Here is a 14,605-nt window from a genome sequence, read left to right as displayed (position 1 = left end):
AAATTTGCAGATGATACAAAGATGGGAGGGAAAGTAGAGAGTGAGGAGGACATAAAAAACCTGCAAGGGGATATAGACAGGCTGGTTGAGTGGGCGGAGATTTGGCAGATGCAATATAATATTGGAAAATGTGAGGTTATGCACTTTGGCAGGAAAAATCAGAGAGCAAGTTATTTTCTTAATGGCGAGAGACTGGAAAGTACTGCAGTACAAAGGGATCTGGGGGTCCTAGTGCAAGAAAATCAAAAAGTTGGTATGCAGGTGCAGCAGGTGATCAAGAAAGCCAACGGAATGTTGGCTTTTATTGCTAGGGGGATAGAATATAAAAACAAGGAGGTATTGCTGCAGTTATATAAGGTATTGGTGAGACCGCACCTGGAATACTGCATACAGTTTTGGTCTCCATACTTAAGAAAAGACATACTTGCTCTCGAGGCAGTACAAAGAAGGTTCACTCGGTTAATCCCGGGGATGAGGGGGCGGACATATGAGGAGAGGTTGAGTAGATTGGGACTCTACTCATTGGAGTTCAGAAGAATGAGAGGCGATCTTATTGAAACATATAAGATTGTGAAGGGTCTTGATCGGGTGGATGCAGTAAGGATGTTCCCAAAGATGGGTGAAACTAGAACTAGGGGGCATAATCTTAGAATAAGGGGCTGCTCTTTCAAAACTGAGATGAGGAGAAACTTCTTCACTCAGAGGGTGGTGGGTCTGTGGAATTTGCTGCCCCAGGAAGCTGTGGAAGCTACATCATTAAATAAATTTAAAACAGAAATAGACAGTTTCCTAGAAGTAAAGGGAATTAGGGGTTACGGGGAGCGGGCAGGAAATTGGACATGAAGCTGAGTTCGGATCGGTCAATGCCCTGTGGGTGGCGGAGAGGGCCCAGGGGCTGTGTGGCCGGGTCCTGCTCCGACTTCTTGTGTTCTTTAGATTTGTGGTTGGGATCAGATCAGCCATGATCTTATTGAATGGCGGAGCAGGCTCGAGGGGCCGATTGGCCTACTCCTGCTCCTATTTCTTATGTTCTTATGTTCTTCTTATAAATTGTGGAATTCTAAATCTGGGATACAGCTGATAGTCTTGGCAATGTAATGGACCGTTCAGCAGTCGAGCTGGGATATGCAGTTTTCTGTCGAACTGGCAACATTGTTGATTTTGTTGACAAGGGAGTTTTTGCACACCACTTTTCTCAGCAGTGCTGTTTACTATTAGGACATCTCAATTGATATGGACAACTGAGAGGCATTGATACAGCTGCATTGTTTAAGTATTTTATTTCTATCAGTTATATATGAAGTCCCAATATTTAGTTGAAGTTTAGTTCTGCACATCCAATACTGGATGTTGGACATGCAGCGAGACAAAGCAGAGGCAGTGGAGGGGTCGAGAGAGATGGTGATGAGGTAGAGCTGGATATCGTCAGTGTACATGTGGAACCTGACATTGTGATGGTGAACAAGAGTGATGGTGGGTTACTCGCACTCCCACTGGTGATATATGAATAACCAGAATATTTAATCAAATGAACTGTATGCTTAGGAGTCATTCTATGACAGTGTAAGTGATAAATTTGTGTCACAATAAAGTCGCTTTTAACAGCGTCAATGAAACTTGCAACAGGGCTAAATCTTTTTCCAGTGCATTTTTTTTTGGCTTGCCTGTAGAGGGTGCTGCCTCTCTAGCCCAACAGGATTTTGATAAGTGTTGTTTGCAAATGCCGCGAGGGACTCTGGGTTTCTCTGATTGCAGGCAGTCAGACTGGCTGGCACCCCAAAAGTAGCTTCTTCATCCTAGAGACAGCTGCATTTTATGTGACGACACAGGCCGCGAATCAGGAGCGAGCTGGATAGAGGCAACAAAGCACGCCCGAAGCACTCAAATGCCAGAGTCATGGGGCCAGCTGCCTGACGACAGTAAACACCATTCCTGTACCAGTGGGTCAGGAAAAAGAAACGCGTCCATTCAAACAGGCTCATCTTGTCTGATTCAGCCTTCCAGAACAAGTTAAAAGAAGAGTTTTAAATACCAACCGTTAGCTTCGAGCAGCTCCCAGTTAAGCTAACTGGTACATTAACAATGGCATTCTCAAAATAAAAGCGCTGTTAGTTTTCAAGCATTGACACCTCTCTGAATTTTAAGTCCACCCCCCATGATAACATTCATATGTAATGCCATCCTAATAGAATTATCAAACCTGCAACTGGCCTAAATCAGCCACACAGGATGCTGGTGCCTGGAGAGGTAAAATCTGTAGTTTCTGGAATAAAGGGAATTTAAATGGAGCTGGTAAATTAAGACACAATTAGACGCAGCAATGGGGGGAGTGTGGGGTTGCTCTGAATGGATGAATTGAGATGGGCCAAAAGGCCTCCCTTATCAGTCAGTATCTTGTGAATTGGTTTGGGGTAACGTCCAGATGTGGGTCAAAAGGGGATGCACCTTCTCCACTTAATGATATCCATGTAGTGGAAAGTTCAGATCCCCTCCAGGTACTCTTAGTACGATTCCACAAAGACATGAGCTGAACATTAGCCAAATGGATTGACATTAAACAACTATCCTTAAATCAAAATTTCTGGAACTTCTGATTTAAATCATACATGGGTAAGATCACATTTTACAATGGTTAGGATATGGTTCAGTGTTGCTCCAGGTTGGATACAGCAATATTGGTCTCTGGAACAGTTCACTTTGGGTAGAGGACCCAATATGTTATGAAATAAAAGATTGATGGGAGTACATTCAAAGCTAGAATTTAACCTCAGATTCTAGCACCTGTATAGCTATTTGAGTTTCCCCCTCTTAGTCTGTGGCATTGGATTCCCCAGTTGCCACACTTCCATTATTTATCATCACTTAATATCAATGATTTCTATATGGAAATAATTACACAAAAGGTGAAAGAATCAAACTGAACTACTACGTAAATTAGGTGATCACTCTGCAGGACATGGTTCAGTAATTTGTCCATTGGAATAGTGGGAGTGCGAGTAACCCACCATCAATCTTGTTCACCATCACAGCGTCAGGTTCCATATGTACACTGATGACACCCAGCTCTACCTTGTCACCATCTCTCTCGACCCCTCCACTGCTTCTGTTTTGTCTCGCTGCATGTTTGAAATCCAGTACTGAATGAGTAGAAATTTCCTCCAACTAAATATTGGCAAGACTGAAGCCATTGACTTCAGTTCCCGGCACAAACTCCGTTCCCTAGTCACTGACTCCATCCCTCTCCCTGATCACTGTCTGAGGCTGAACCAGACCATTCGCAACCTTAGCTTCCTATTTGACCGTGAGCTGAGCTTCAGATCACATATCCTCTCCATCACTAAGAATGCCTAGTTCCTTCCACCTCCGTAGCATCGTCTGTCTCCGCTCCTGTCTTAGCTCAGCTGCTGCTGAAATCCTCATTCATGCCTTTCTTACCTCTAGACTCGACTATTCCAATGCTCTCCTGGCCGGCCTCCCACCTTGTACCCTCCATAAACTTGAGCTCATCCAAAACTGAGCTGCCCGTATCCTAACTCGCACCAGGTCCCGTTCATCCTGTGCTCGCTGACCTACATTGGCTCCTGGTTCGGCAACGACTGGATTTTAAAATTCTCTTCCTTGTTTCCAAATCCCTCCATGGCCTCACCCCTCCCTATCTCTGTAACCTACTCCAGCCCTACAACCCTCTTAGATCTCTGCGCTCCTCCAATTCAGGCCTCTTGCCCATCCCCAATTTTAATCACTCCACCATTAGCGACTGTGCCTTCAGATGTCCGGGCCCTAAGCTGTGGAATTCCCTCCCTAAACCTCTCCGCCTCTCTACCTCTTTCTCCTCCTTCAAGACGCTCCTTAAAACCTATCTCTTTCAGCAAGCTTTTGGTCACCTGGCCTAATATCTCCTTCTGTGGCTAGTTATCAAATTTTGTTTGATAATTGCTCCTGTGAAATGTCTTGGGACATTTTACTACATTAAAGGCGCTATATAAATGCAAGTTGTTGTTGTTCCAAAATAATGAGCAGTTTAAAACTTGCGGCTGGTGGAGAGAAGGGTTCTGTTCACCTGTAGATGCAATGGTGAAGTTGGTGAGTTGCCCACAGACGCTTCGAGTTGATTATAGTCTTGTTAACAGATAGTGAAAAAAATCTGAGATTTAATTCTCCATGTCCCAATGAATTGACTTTAGAATTCTCGTCCTCACTTTCAAATCTCTGCAAGCCCTTGCCCTGCTCTAATTTCTCCCACCTTAGGTCTGCCAGGGAGTAGAACTAACTCAGGGAACTATAACGTAGGTGGTAGGAAAGATACTAGAAACTTTGCGAAAAGATCAGATAACAAAACATCTAGAGATGGAGAAGATAATGAATACAACATTAATATAATAAAAAATAGTCAGCATGGATTCCTAAAAGGACATGTTTCACCAACCTTATTGATTACTTTGACAAAATAACAGAAATAGACAAGGGCAATGCAGTGGATGTGATATACATGGATTTTCACAAGGCCTTCAGTAAGGTGTCACATGAGAGACTTATGACAGAGATCAGGGCGTGTGGAGTCAGGGGCCAGGTAGCAGAATGGATTAAAAGATGGCTATAGAAGAGAAAACAGCGGGTAGGAGTTAAGGGAAGTTTCTTGGGCTGGCAGAATGTGGGGAGTGGTATCCTGCAGGGATTGTTGTCCACCGTATACTGAGGGAGTTTTGCATTTTTGGAGGTGCCATTTTTCAGATGAGACGTTAGAGCCGAGGCCCCATTTGCCTGCTTAAGAAGATGCAAAAGATCCCAATGCGTTATTTGGAGAAGAACAGGGGAGATCTCCCTCAAACACCACCAAGAAATAGATTATCTGGTCATTCATTCATTTACTGTTTGTGGCACCTTGTGCATATTCTGAGAATGTGATGCAGCACTATAAAAATGCATCTCTTTTTTTTATTCCTGGGTTAATAAAGCCACATTTAATGGGGAATCTGGAAAATGAGGACCTGGAGATGTTGGGGATAAAGTTTAACCTTGGTGAGGGCTCAAAGCGAGCGGTGGTGGATCGGCCACCTATTAAAGACAGGGTGTACAATGAGCCGACAATCCACGGCTGCCCGTTTTGTACCCCCGCTGAAGTTGAACTTTACCCCCGTGGTGTTTAAAATGGGCTGTGCTACTTTTGCTACAGATGAAATTTCTAAGCTTGCCCGAGTAACCTGAAGCCAAGAACGAAATGCACCGTGTGATTCGGATATTTTGGAAAGGTTCCAATTCAAAAATAATTTTCACACCAGCTGCTTAAGTGAAAAGCAAAATCACATATTATACAAGAAACTTGGAAATGAATCATTTGCACATGCCTGTTTACAACTTCTCAGAAACTTTTAACTCTGTGCGTGCTCAGTTTCCCTTGCAATTTTCACCATCATGTATCGCCTTTAAAATATCCTCCTTCCTGCATTTTCACTGTATTGAGCCCCAGTTTTAACTCTGGGCAGGTTGGTGACAAGGAGAGTTGGAAATTTGCCCGCTTCTGGAGAAACCAAGGCCCGGCTATTTTATTTCCCAAGCCTCATTAACATGTTGCTGGTCCACGGGTGGGAAGTGGGCGGGAAACAGCTGTTAGCCTCTGCAAAATCTGGCAGGAAAGCGACAGAGGCTTCCCTGCTCAGGCCAGAGTTAAAATTGCAATCGTGGCCCAATCTACATATTTAAAGAAAGACCCAGCCAGCTTAGTCATCCATACAGAAGCCTGCTTAAAAATCATGGGTGGTGGGATGCAGCAGCTTGAGGGCAGGTAAATAACCTGAGTGATTTTAACTCCCTACCACTTTTCCCCAGTCTCATTGCACTATATCCTATTCTAACACATTCTTCTCCAGGACCTCAAAACTATGGAACTGCTCCTTACCTTCTCCACATTTCCCCTGCTCGGACTTTTCAAGACTCAAGCTTTGTGTCACCTAACCACTGCATCTTGATTTATCTCATTTTGTTTTCACCTTATTTCAACCTTTGTGGTATCATGCACTATGAGCCTTGGCTCTTTCATCTAACTTTCCTATTAAAAAAAAGCAGCGCTCTCTTGTAATGTGTGCTAAAGTAGCATTAGATGTTCTAGACTGGAAAGGGTATGGTGAGATCCTAATCCCTAATAATCAGTTGCTGAGCTAAGGTGATCGCGACCACATATCAGCTTATCGCTACCTGCTCACTCAATTGAGGAATAGTGCATCCCACTGGAGGGTGGGGGAAACCTAAAAATGAGGCATTTTTTTAAAACGGAGGTAGGATTTAATATGGGCATGGCATTTTCTCCTAATTATTGGATCAGAAATTGACATTGGAAGAGTGATCCTGGAACTCCCTACCTAACAGCACTGTGGGAGAACCTTCACCACACAGACAGCAGCGGTTCAAGAAGGCGGCTCACCACCACCTTCTCAAGGGCAATTAGGGATGGGCAACAAATGCCGGCCTCGCCAGCGATGCCCACATCCCATGAACAAATTTTTTAAAATGGCGTCCTATAAACAGTCACACACGAGAGATCCCAAGTATGGTAGATAAACTGGAGAAATAATGCAAAAGTAGGTTTCTGAAAACATGAAGTTATAGCTGCAAACCCCTCCCCTTAACTCGTGGTTAAAGTGAGATGCTGCCAGGTTTAACTTCACTGCACATTACAAGGCCAATCACATAATAGAGTTGTTTTTAAAGACAGAATTGGGATTTGGATTATCAGAAGTCAAGAGGTTTGGAGTGGGGAGAAGTAGGGTTGGGGGTGGGGTAGAAGGGTTGGGGGCGAGGGGGAAGTAGGATTGGGGGCAGGGGTAGAAGGGTTGGGGGCAGGGGTAGAAGGGTTGGGGGCAGGGGCAAGTAGGGTCTGAGCAGGGGGCAAGAAGAGTTGGGGCAGGGGGAAAGAAGGGTTGGGGCTGGGATAGAAGGGTTGGGGTGGGGGAAGCAGGGTTGGGGCGGGGGCAAGCAGGGTTGGGGCGGTGGGAAAAAGAGTTGGGGTGGGAGTAGGAGGGTTGGGGCGGGGGAAGCAGGGTTGGGGTGGGGGCAAGCAAGGTTGGGGCGGGGGGGAAGAAGGGTTGGGGCGGGGGGAGAAGGGTTGGGGGTGGGGGAAGTAGGGCTGGGGTGGGGGGACAAGAAGGGTTGGGGCGGAGGGAAGAAGGTTGGGGTGGGAGAAGTAGGGCTGGGGTGGGGGGGAATGAAGGGTTGGGGCGGGGGGCAAGAAGGGTTGCGGTAGGAGGAAGGGTTGGGGGCGGGGGGGAGGAGGGGTTGGAGGCGGGGGGAGGAGGGGTTGGGGGTGGGGGGGGGGGAAGGGTTGGGGGCAGAGGGGAAGAACGGATGAGTTATCAAACCCTCCCAATGCCCTCCCCCACCCCGACCCTGGCTATGAAATCCAAATTATCGCAAAACCTAATTTCTAATTATTGGCCTCGTGCCATTAACTTCAGTTGCAATTTATGATATTGCCCTGTAGCCACTTCCTGCCCTATTACTTCTAGGCTTAGCATGTTCTCTCCTTTCATCAGTGAATCTGGCACTAAGACCACCACCCTGAGCCACTCACATTCAGTACAGTGAACAATGCACCATGCTGACCTTGGACAAATATACAGCAGGTGTATGATGGCCTTAGCAGTGACAGCAACTGCTGATGAAATTAGAGCTGTACTACAATGACACAGGCAATGTGACTGCAATAATCACCCTGACCCTCCACTGTGGCAGGGCTTTAATTCCAATAATTGTTTCCATGTTCAATTTTATGTTGCACAGGAACATAGGAAAGTACAGGACCAGAAAAGACAGTGTGGTCCATTTGTCCGATCCCAAAGACTAACACCACTCAATCGTTCACTCCATCAAATATCTATCCAATTCTCCCTTAAATGGTTCCACACTATCTGCCTGCACTGCTTCCTTGGGCAGTCCACTCCACACATTCACCACCCACTTTGTAAAGTAGTTAATTCTGAGCTGGCTGCGCAGCTTCCCTTTGCTAAGCGTAGCCTTTGTTCCCTGGTTCTAGAATTGTTGGCACTCTCAAACATATTTCTGAGTTGAATTTATCAATTGTCATAAGAATCTTCAATACTATCTCCCTGAGCCTTCTGTTCTCCAGACGACACAATCCCAAACTCTTCAAGCTCCCCTCATAGTTTAGATGCCTTAAGCTAGTATCACTTTGGATATCTATGCTATAATGTGGTGACCATTTATCTCATTGAAACTTATAAGATTCTTAGAGGGCTTGACAGAATAGATGCTGAGAGGCTGTTTCCCCTGGCTGGAGAGTCTAGAACTAGGGGGCATAGTCTCAGAATAAGAGGTCGGCCATTTTGGAACTGAGATGACGAGAAATTTCTTCACTCAGAGGATTGTGAATCTTTGAAATTTTCTATCCCAGAGGGTTGTGGATGCGGGGTCATTGAGTATATTCAAGGCTGAGAGTGATAAATTTTTGGACTCTAAGGGAATCAAGGGATATGGGGATCGGACGGGAAAGTGGAGTTGAGGTCGAAGATTAGCCATGATCTTATTGAACGGCAGAGCAGGCTCGAGGGGCCTTCTCCTGCTCCTGTTTCTTATGTCCTTATGACCAGAATAGTACACAATACTAGAGATTTGGCTGTAACAGTGCCTTGTACGGACTAATTACCAGCTCCTGGGAGTTCTGCTCTATCCCTTTAGCAAAACATTTCAAAGTCTGGTTAACTTTCCTCTCTGTAGCCATACACAGGGCTGTTGGTTTCTGTGAGCTACCCAACAATACTCCCAGATTAATCTCCTATGTCATGTCTTGTAATCTAGAGCCATTTAGTTTATATTCCATAAACAAAATACTGAGGATTCTGGAAATACTCAGCAGGTCAGGCAGCGACTGTGGAGAGAGAAACAGAGTAAATGTTTTAGGTCAATGACTGTTTGTTTATATTCCCACTGTTTATTTCCCTTTCCTCGTCTCGTTATCTTGTATTTGCCCACCTTCCCAACCCTTCCAAATCCCATGTTCCTGTTTCCTATTGTTTGAAACTCTGCCCTACCACCAAAGTTTGGTGTTTTGTGCAAACTAGACAGTTTTTGATCTGTCCCCAGCTCCAGACTTTAAACAGCAATAACCCAACACTGATTCTTGTAGCCCTTGCTATTAATTAATTGCTATGTCAAAAAAGCTCCATTTACAACCACCCTTTGCTTTCTCTGGTTTAGCCAGTTTTCAATCCACCTTGGAAGCATTCCTACATTATGGACTGATTGTTTGTGTGGCATGATATCAAAAGACCTGCTGAAATCGCATCTACAGAACTTCCATTGTCAACAAGTTGTTAATGTGAATAATCACAAATACAACCATACAATCTGAACCATCCAAGCTGGGAGTCTGACACATGCAGAAACCATCACCATGCTTAAGAATCTCCAAATAAAACTATTGAGAAATCCATGTAAGTAGAGATTCAGTTTGTTTGACATAGTGTGTACATTCTGTCCCCGTGGGGACACACTCCACTTCTCTAAGACCAGGTTGGCAAGAGCTAAAGTATGTGTAAATGTGCATAACAACAATTTGCATGTATATTGCGCCTTTAATGTAATAAAACATCCCAAGGCGCTTCACAGGAGTGTTATCAAACAAAATTTGACACCGAACCACATAAGGAGATATTTGGACAGGTGACCAAAAGCTTGGACAAAGAGGTAGGTTTTAAGGAGTGTCGTCGAGCAGAAATTGATAGCCAAGTTCCGTACCCATGAGGACGGCCTCAACCGGGATCTTGGGTTCATGTCACGCTACACGTAACCCCACCAGCGAACAAAAGTTAACTGTTTTTAATATAACGGGTCAATTGCTGTCTTTTCCTTCCGGATGTTTCTATGTTTCTGCCTCTCTCTCTCTGCTTTTTTTTGTTCTGGCCGTTTGTATATTCGGTGGCCCTGTAGGTAACACCTATCTGTCTGAACACTTTGGTTGCCTTGGCAACGGGCAGTTGAAAAGACTATCTGTAATCACCAGGTATTGTTCTGTGATTTACGAATGCGAGAGGTTCGAGGATTTCTTGACATTCACCTGAGGAAGGAGGAAGCCTCCGAAAGCTTGTGAATTTTAAAATAAAATTGTTGGACTATAACTTGGTGTTGTAAAATTGTTTACAATTAAAGGACAAGAGAGAAGTAGAGAGGCAGAAAAGTTTAGGAAGGGAATTCCAGAGCCTATGGCCTAGACAGCAGAAGGCACGGCCGCCAATGGTGATTAAAATTGGAGATGAGCGAGAGGCAAGAATTGGAGGAGCACAGAGATCTTAGAGGGTTGTAGGGCTGGAGGAGGTTACAGAGATAGGGAGGGGCGAGGCCATGGAGGGATTTGAAAACAAGGAAGCAAATTTTAAAATCAAAGCGTTGCCACATCGGGAGCCAATGTAGGTCAGGAGGACAGGGGTGATGTGTGAACGGGACTTGGTATGAGTTAGGATATAGGCAGCAGAGTTTTGGATGAGCTCAAGTTTACAGAGGATGCAAGGTGGGAGGCCGGTCAGGAGAGCATTGGAATAGTTGAGTCTAGAGGTAACAAAGGCATGGATGAGGGTTTCAGCAGCAGATGAGCTGAGGCAGGAGAGGTGACGGGCGATGGAAGTGGAAGTAGGTGGCCTTAGTGATGGAGCGGATATGGGGTCGGAAGTTCATCTCAGGGTCAAATAGGACGCTAAGGTTACAAATGGTCTGGATCAGCCTTTAACAGTGGCCTGAGAGAGAGATGGAGTCGGTGACTAGGGAACAGAGTTTGTGACGGGGACCAAGGGCAATGGCTTCGGTCTTCCCAATATTAAGTTGGAAGAAATTTTAGCTCATTCAATACTGGATGTCAGACAAGCAGCCTGACAAATCAAAGGCATTGGAGGGGTCGAGAGAGATGGTGATGAGGTAGAGCTGAGTGTCATCGGCATACATGTGAAACCTGACATTTTGTTTTCGGATGATGTTGCCGAGGGACAGCATGTAGATGTTAAATAGGAGGGGGCCAAGGATAGATCCTTGGGGGACTCCAGAGGCAACAGTGCGGGAGCGGGAAGAGAAGCCATTGCAGGTGATTCTCTGGCCAAGGCTGGATAAATAGGAATGGAATCAGGGGAGGGCAGCCCTACCCAGCTGGACGACAGAGGAGAGGCATTGGAGGAGGATGGTGTTCTCAACCATGTCAAAGGCTACAGACAGGTCAAGAAGGTTGAGGAAGGATAGTTTAGCATGGTCATAGTCATTTGTGATTTTGATAAGGGCCGTTTCAGTGCTGTGACAGGAGCGGAAACATAATTGAAGGGGTTCAAACATGGAGTTGCGGGAAAGATGGCACGGATTTGCTGGAGTTTAACTGGCTAAAACCATACAGTTTACTAGCACAGAGCATTGATACAATTTTTACTACTTGTCCAGTTGGAACCATTCTACCTTGTTTTAGCATCATGGCTGAAAGGGAAGAATTCCAGCCCCAGTGACAGGTCCTCTGTGTCCCAGCAATGAACCAAGATGGCAGGTCAATTATCAATATCTATTACAAACACTAGCCTTATAGTTTTATGGGCTCTTTCACTAGCACTGCGGATGTTGGAATGGCACAATTTCCATAAATTTCTCCTACTATTTCTCTGGAAGCACACAACAGAGATAGCTGAATGCAAAGCCAAAAAGTCCTCCTTTAATGTGGGATTATGATCCTGAAGCAGAAGGCTTCTGCCAAATGCGGACATGTTGGTTGGCCTGGTGATAATGACTGTATCTCCATTAATGTTAATTCAGCTCCTACACACTGCTGGGCTCAGCAATTCTTCCCAGCCAGCATAAATGATGGTCACCTTTATATTGCTATAAAGCCGTGCTAATCCCATTAGCTCCTAAGGTACGGGTCCAGTGTTGCCAGCAGCGATACCAATGATATACTTGTCCGATCCAGCTAAAAAAACAAGTTTCTGCCACTGGGGCTTGGTGAATCTGGCAAGTTTATTTTGGTGTTTGCACCAGCTACACACAACCAAACACTGGAATCCAGCCAAATTAGTACAGCACTAGAACAGTTTGTATCTCCTACTTATTTAATCCAGCTGCCTGCAATGTTGGACTCGGTAAGTCCTCCCAGCCATCGTGCTGTGTTATTGACTACTGGAAGGAATTGCCTCCTTGCCACAATGGGAGTTGATCTTCAGCAGGGCAGGACCCTGAGCCTGGGTCATGGCAATCTAAATAATTTGGGCAGGCTCTGGTAATATTTCTACTGGCACTTGATAACCCACCTCAGGTGGGGGAAGCGGAGTGAGGAGAAACTGCGGCAGTACCTGTAGCATGAACCAGCAGAAGTGGTGAAATTTATTTTTTAAGTTTTATCTCAAATTTCCCTCCTGGTCTAGTGCAATCCATTGTTCTTGCACTAGGCAACATAGTCCTTTAACTTTCAAATCCTCTCTTGCAGCCCATGGAAACCCTAGAGACCAGCAATGCACCAGTGCTCCTATCATTCAGTGTTGCTAATGCATAAAGGGCAGGAAATATCATATGATATGTACCAGTCAGTTACATGTTTATAATATGTCTGGTATCACTTCTGGATGGAAATCCCAAAAGTTCCATTGGGTGCGCAGAAACCAGCCGAATAGCTCCACACAAGCTTTTTCCTCCCCCACCTGTCCAGGTTACCAAAGTAACTCAAAAGAAGGAATTTGGGCTTTGAATTTCTGCTGTGCTAAATCTTGCTCCTTCATTCCGTTCAGCTCACTAAGTTTCTCCAAAACTATTTCTACTGATGTTAATCCAGACTCAGTAACTCCTTCCCAGTCAGCATCCATTGTTACCGACTGTATCTCTACTGATGGTGATCCAGATCCCTCATCTCCAAGCTCTGTAACTCCTTCCCACTAATTTACTGATCTCAACAGTCATTATATGAACATTAAAAGAAAAATTACCCCAAAATTCAATAGAAAGTAAACAGGATTATTTACTGTTTAAAACAAGGCAGGGATGTTAAACTCATGTAACCAATTGATTTTTAACAATACATATAGTGAAATTTGCTCTATAAAGATTTCCATGAAGTTATTAAACTTGTTCCCTCAGCTAACACACTGGACTAATCCTTTGTGTATTACAATAGAAGTTACTGAAGACAAAGCCCTGTAGCTGCAGTATTTTTAAGAATTGCTTTTTCATTTGTTACTAAAGGCATCTCCTCTGTAGAATGATCCTATTCACTTGTGACTACTTTAACCTTTAGCTCCTGAAAACTTAATGCACAAAGCAGCAGTACTTGGGCCTGAGTGGAAAGTGATTGAGCAGGTGACAAGGCTGAGAGGGGGCATGACATTAGTGCCTGGTCCTCCACTCTGAGAAAGTGGCTCGAACAAAGTCATCTAGAGGATCAAACTAAATAAAATACATTTTCTGTTTGACCATCATCTTCCATCTTAACCTTACTGACCCCACACAAGGAGAAGAACAACATACAAGGGAAGAAAAGGCAAAACAACCCCGTTTAAGAGAGGAATCCCTTTAAGCACAGAAAATCCTCGGCAGCTTTGAGCACTGGCATGTGTTCTTGCAACATCTGAGAAAACGATCGGCTGGGCATTGCTGACGTTGGATATTCGAAAGTAGGATTTAAGAAACATGCAGAATAATTGAACTTTTCAAGTTCTTGGAATAAACTTTGTTGAAGACATAATTGTGGTGCAAAAGGTCCCCCAGTAATTCATCAGATGGTTAGCATCCTCGGTACTGAATGGTCAGACAGTAGAATAAATACACACATTGATAAGGTTAAAGAAAATCAGATTAGAAATGAAATACAAACTTTAATTGTGTTGGTACAAAAACAATATGGATTATTGTATTTATTTTGTTTCCTGAAGTTAAATTTCAGATAATAGAGAATGACCTTTTCTGGAATTAACTTGGTAATACTGTACGAAGGTTACAACCCACAAGGTCTTATATCCACAGAGTCCTAATTCTGCATGATACCCAGCCCTCAAGACCCTTCAACACAAAATAATTTTATCTCCAAAGATTCAGACACTCATGACATCTGCTACCATCAGTGAAAACCTTTTTTGATATGAAATATTTTCCACCAGCATTTTATTATAAAAATATGAGACCCTGAATTTAACAAACTGGAGGGTCAGATGACAAACAAAAACACTTCAGTTTTGCTTTCACAGTTTAGGGTGCAGTTTTTCTCTGATCCGTGCAGGATCTGAACCTCTGGCTTGGATTTACTAACAACAACAGCGGCTTTCAAACACCCGGTTGTTTTAGAAAAGTTCTTTTGATCCAGCTCAGGTAACTTCCCCAATGGCTGGAGAAGCTCTGTGGAAGGTGATTGGCAGTGAACCCCCTTCACAAACTGCACGGATGGAAATAGGAGAAGCTCAGACTGATGGCAGCCATACTTATTCACCGTCTTTGCCTCAAGTGTCAGCACCCCTTGTGTTTTCATTGTAGGCGGGGGGGGCAGCACTGCCACCAGAAGTGTGCAAAAAAAAACCACCAGCTTCAGTAGTGTTCGTTGTCTTCGATGTGCAGTACAATGAGGGCCTTTTATCACCAGTTTTCCTTCAGCAAC

The 14,605-nt window shown here is 44.4% G+C and overlaps 1 long non-coding RNA gene across 1 annotated transcript in view; it reads right to left on the bottom strand.

Moving 5' to 3' along the window:
• Positions 1 to 14,605, bottom strand: part of LOC137327696 (uncharacterized) — a 333,654-nt gene that overhangs the window by 131,734 nt on the left and 187,315 nt on the right. The window lies entirely within an intron of this gene.

This window comes from Heptranchias perlo, chromosome 12 (assembly GCF_035084215.1).
Source record: "Heptranchias perlo isolate sHepPer1 chromosome 12, sHepPer1.hap1, whole genome shotgun sequence".
In the NCBI taxonomy this organism is placed as follows: domain Eukaryota; kingdom Metazoa; phylum Chordata; class Chondrichthyes; order Hexanchiformes; family Hexanchidae; genus Heptranchias; species Heptranchias perlo.
This window is presented reverse-complemented; position numbering and strand designations above follow the sequence as displayed.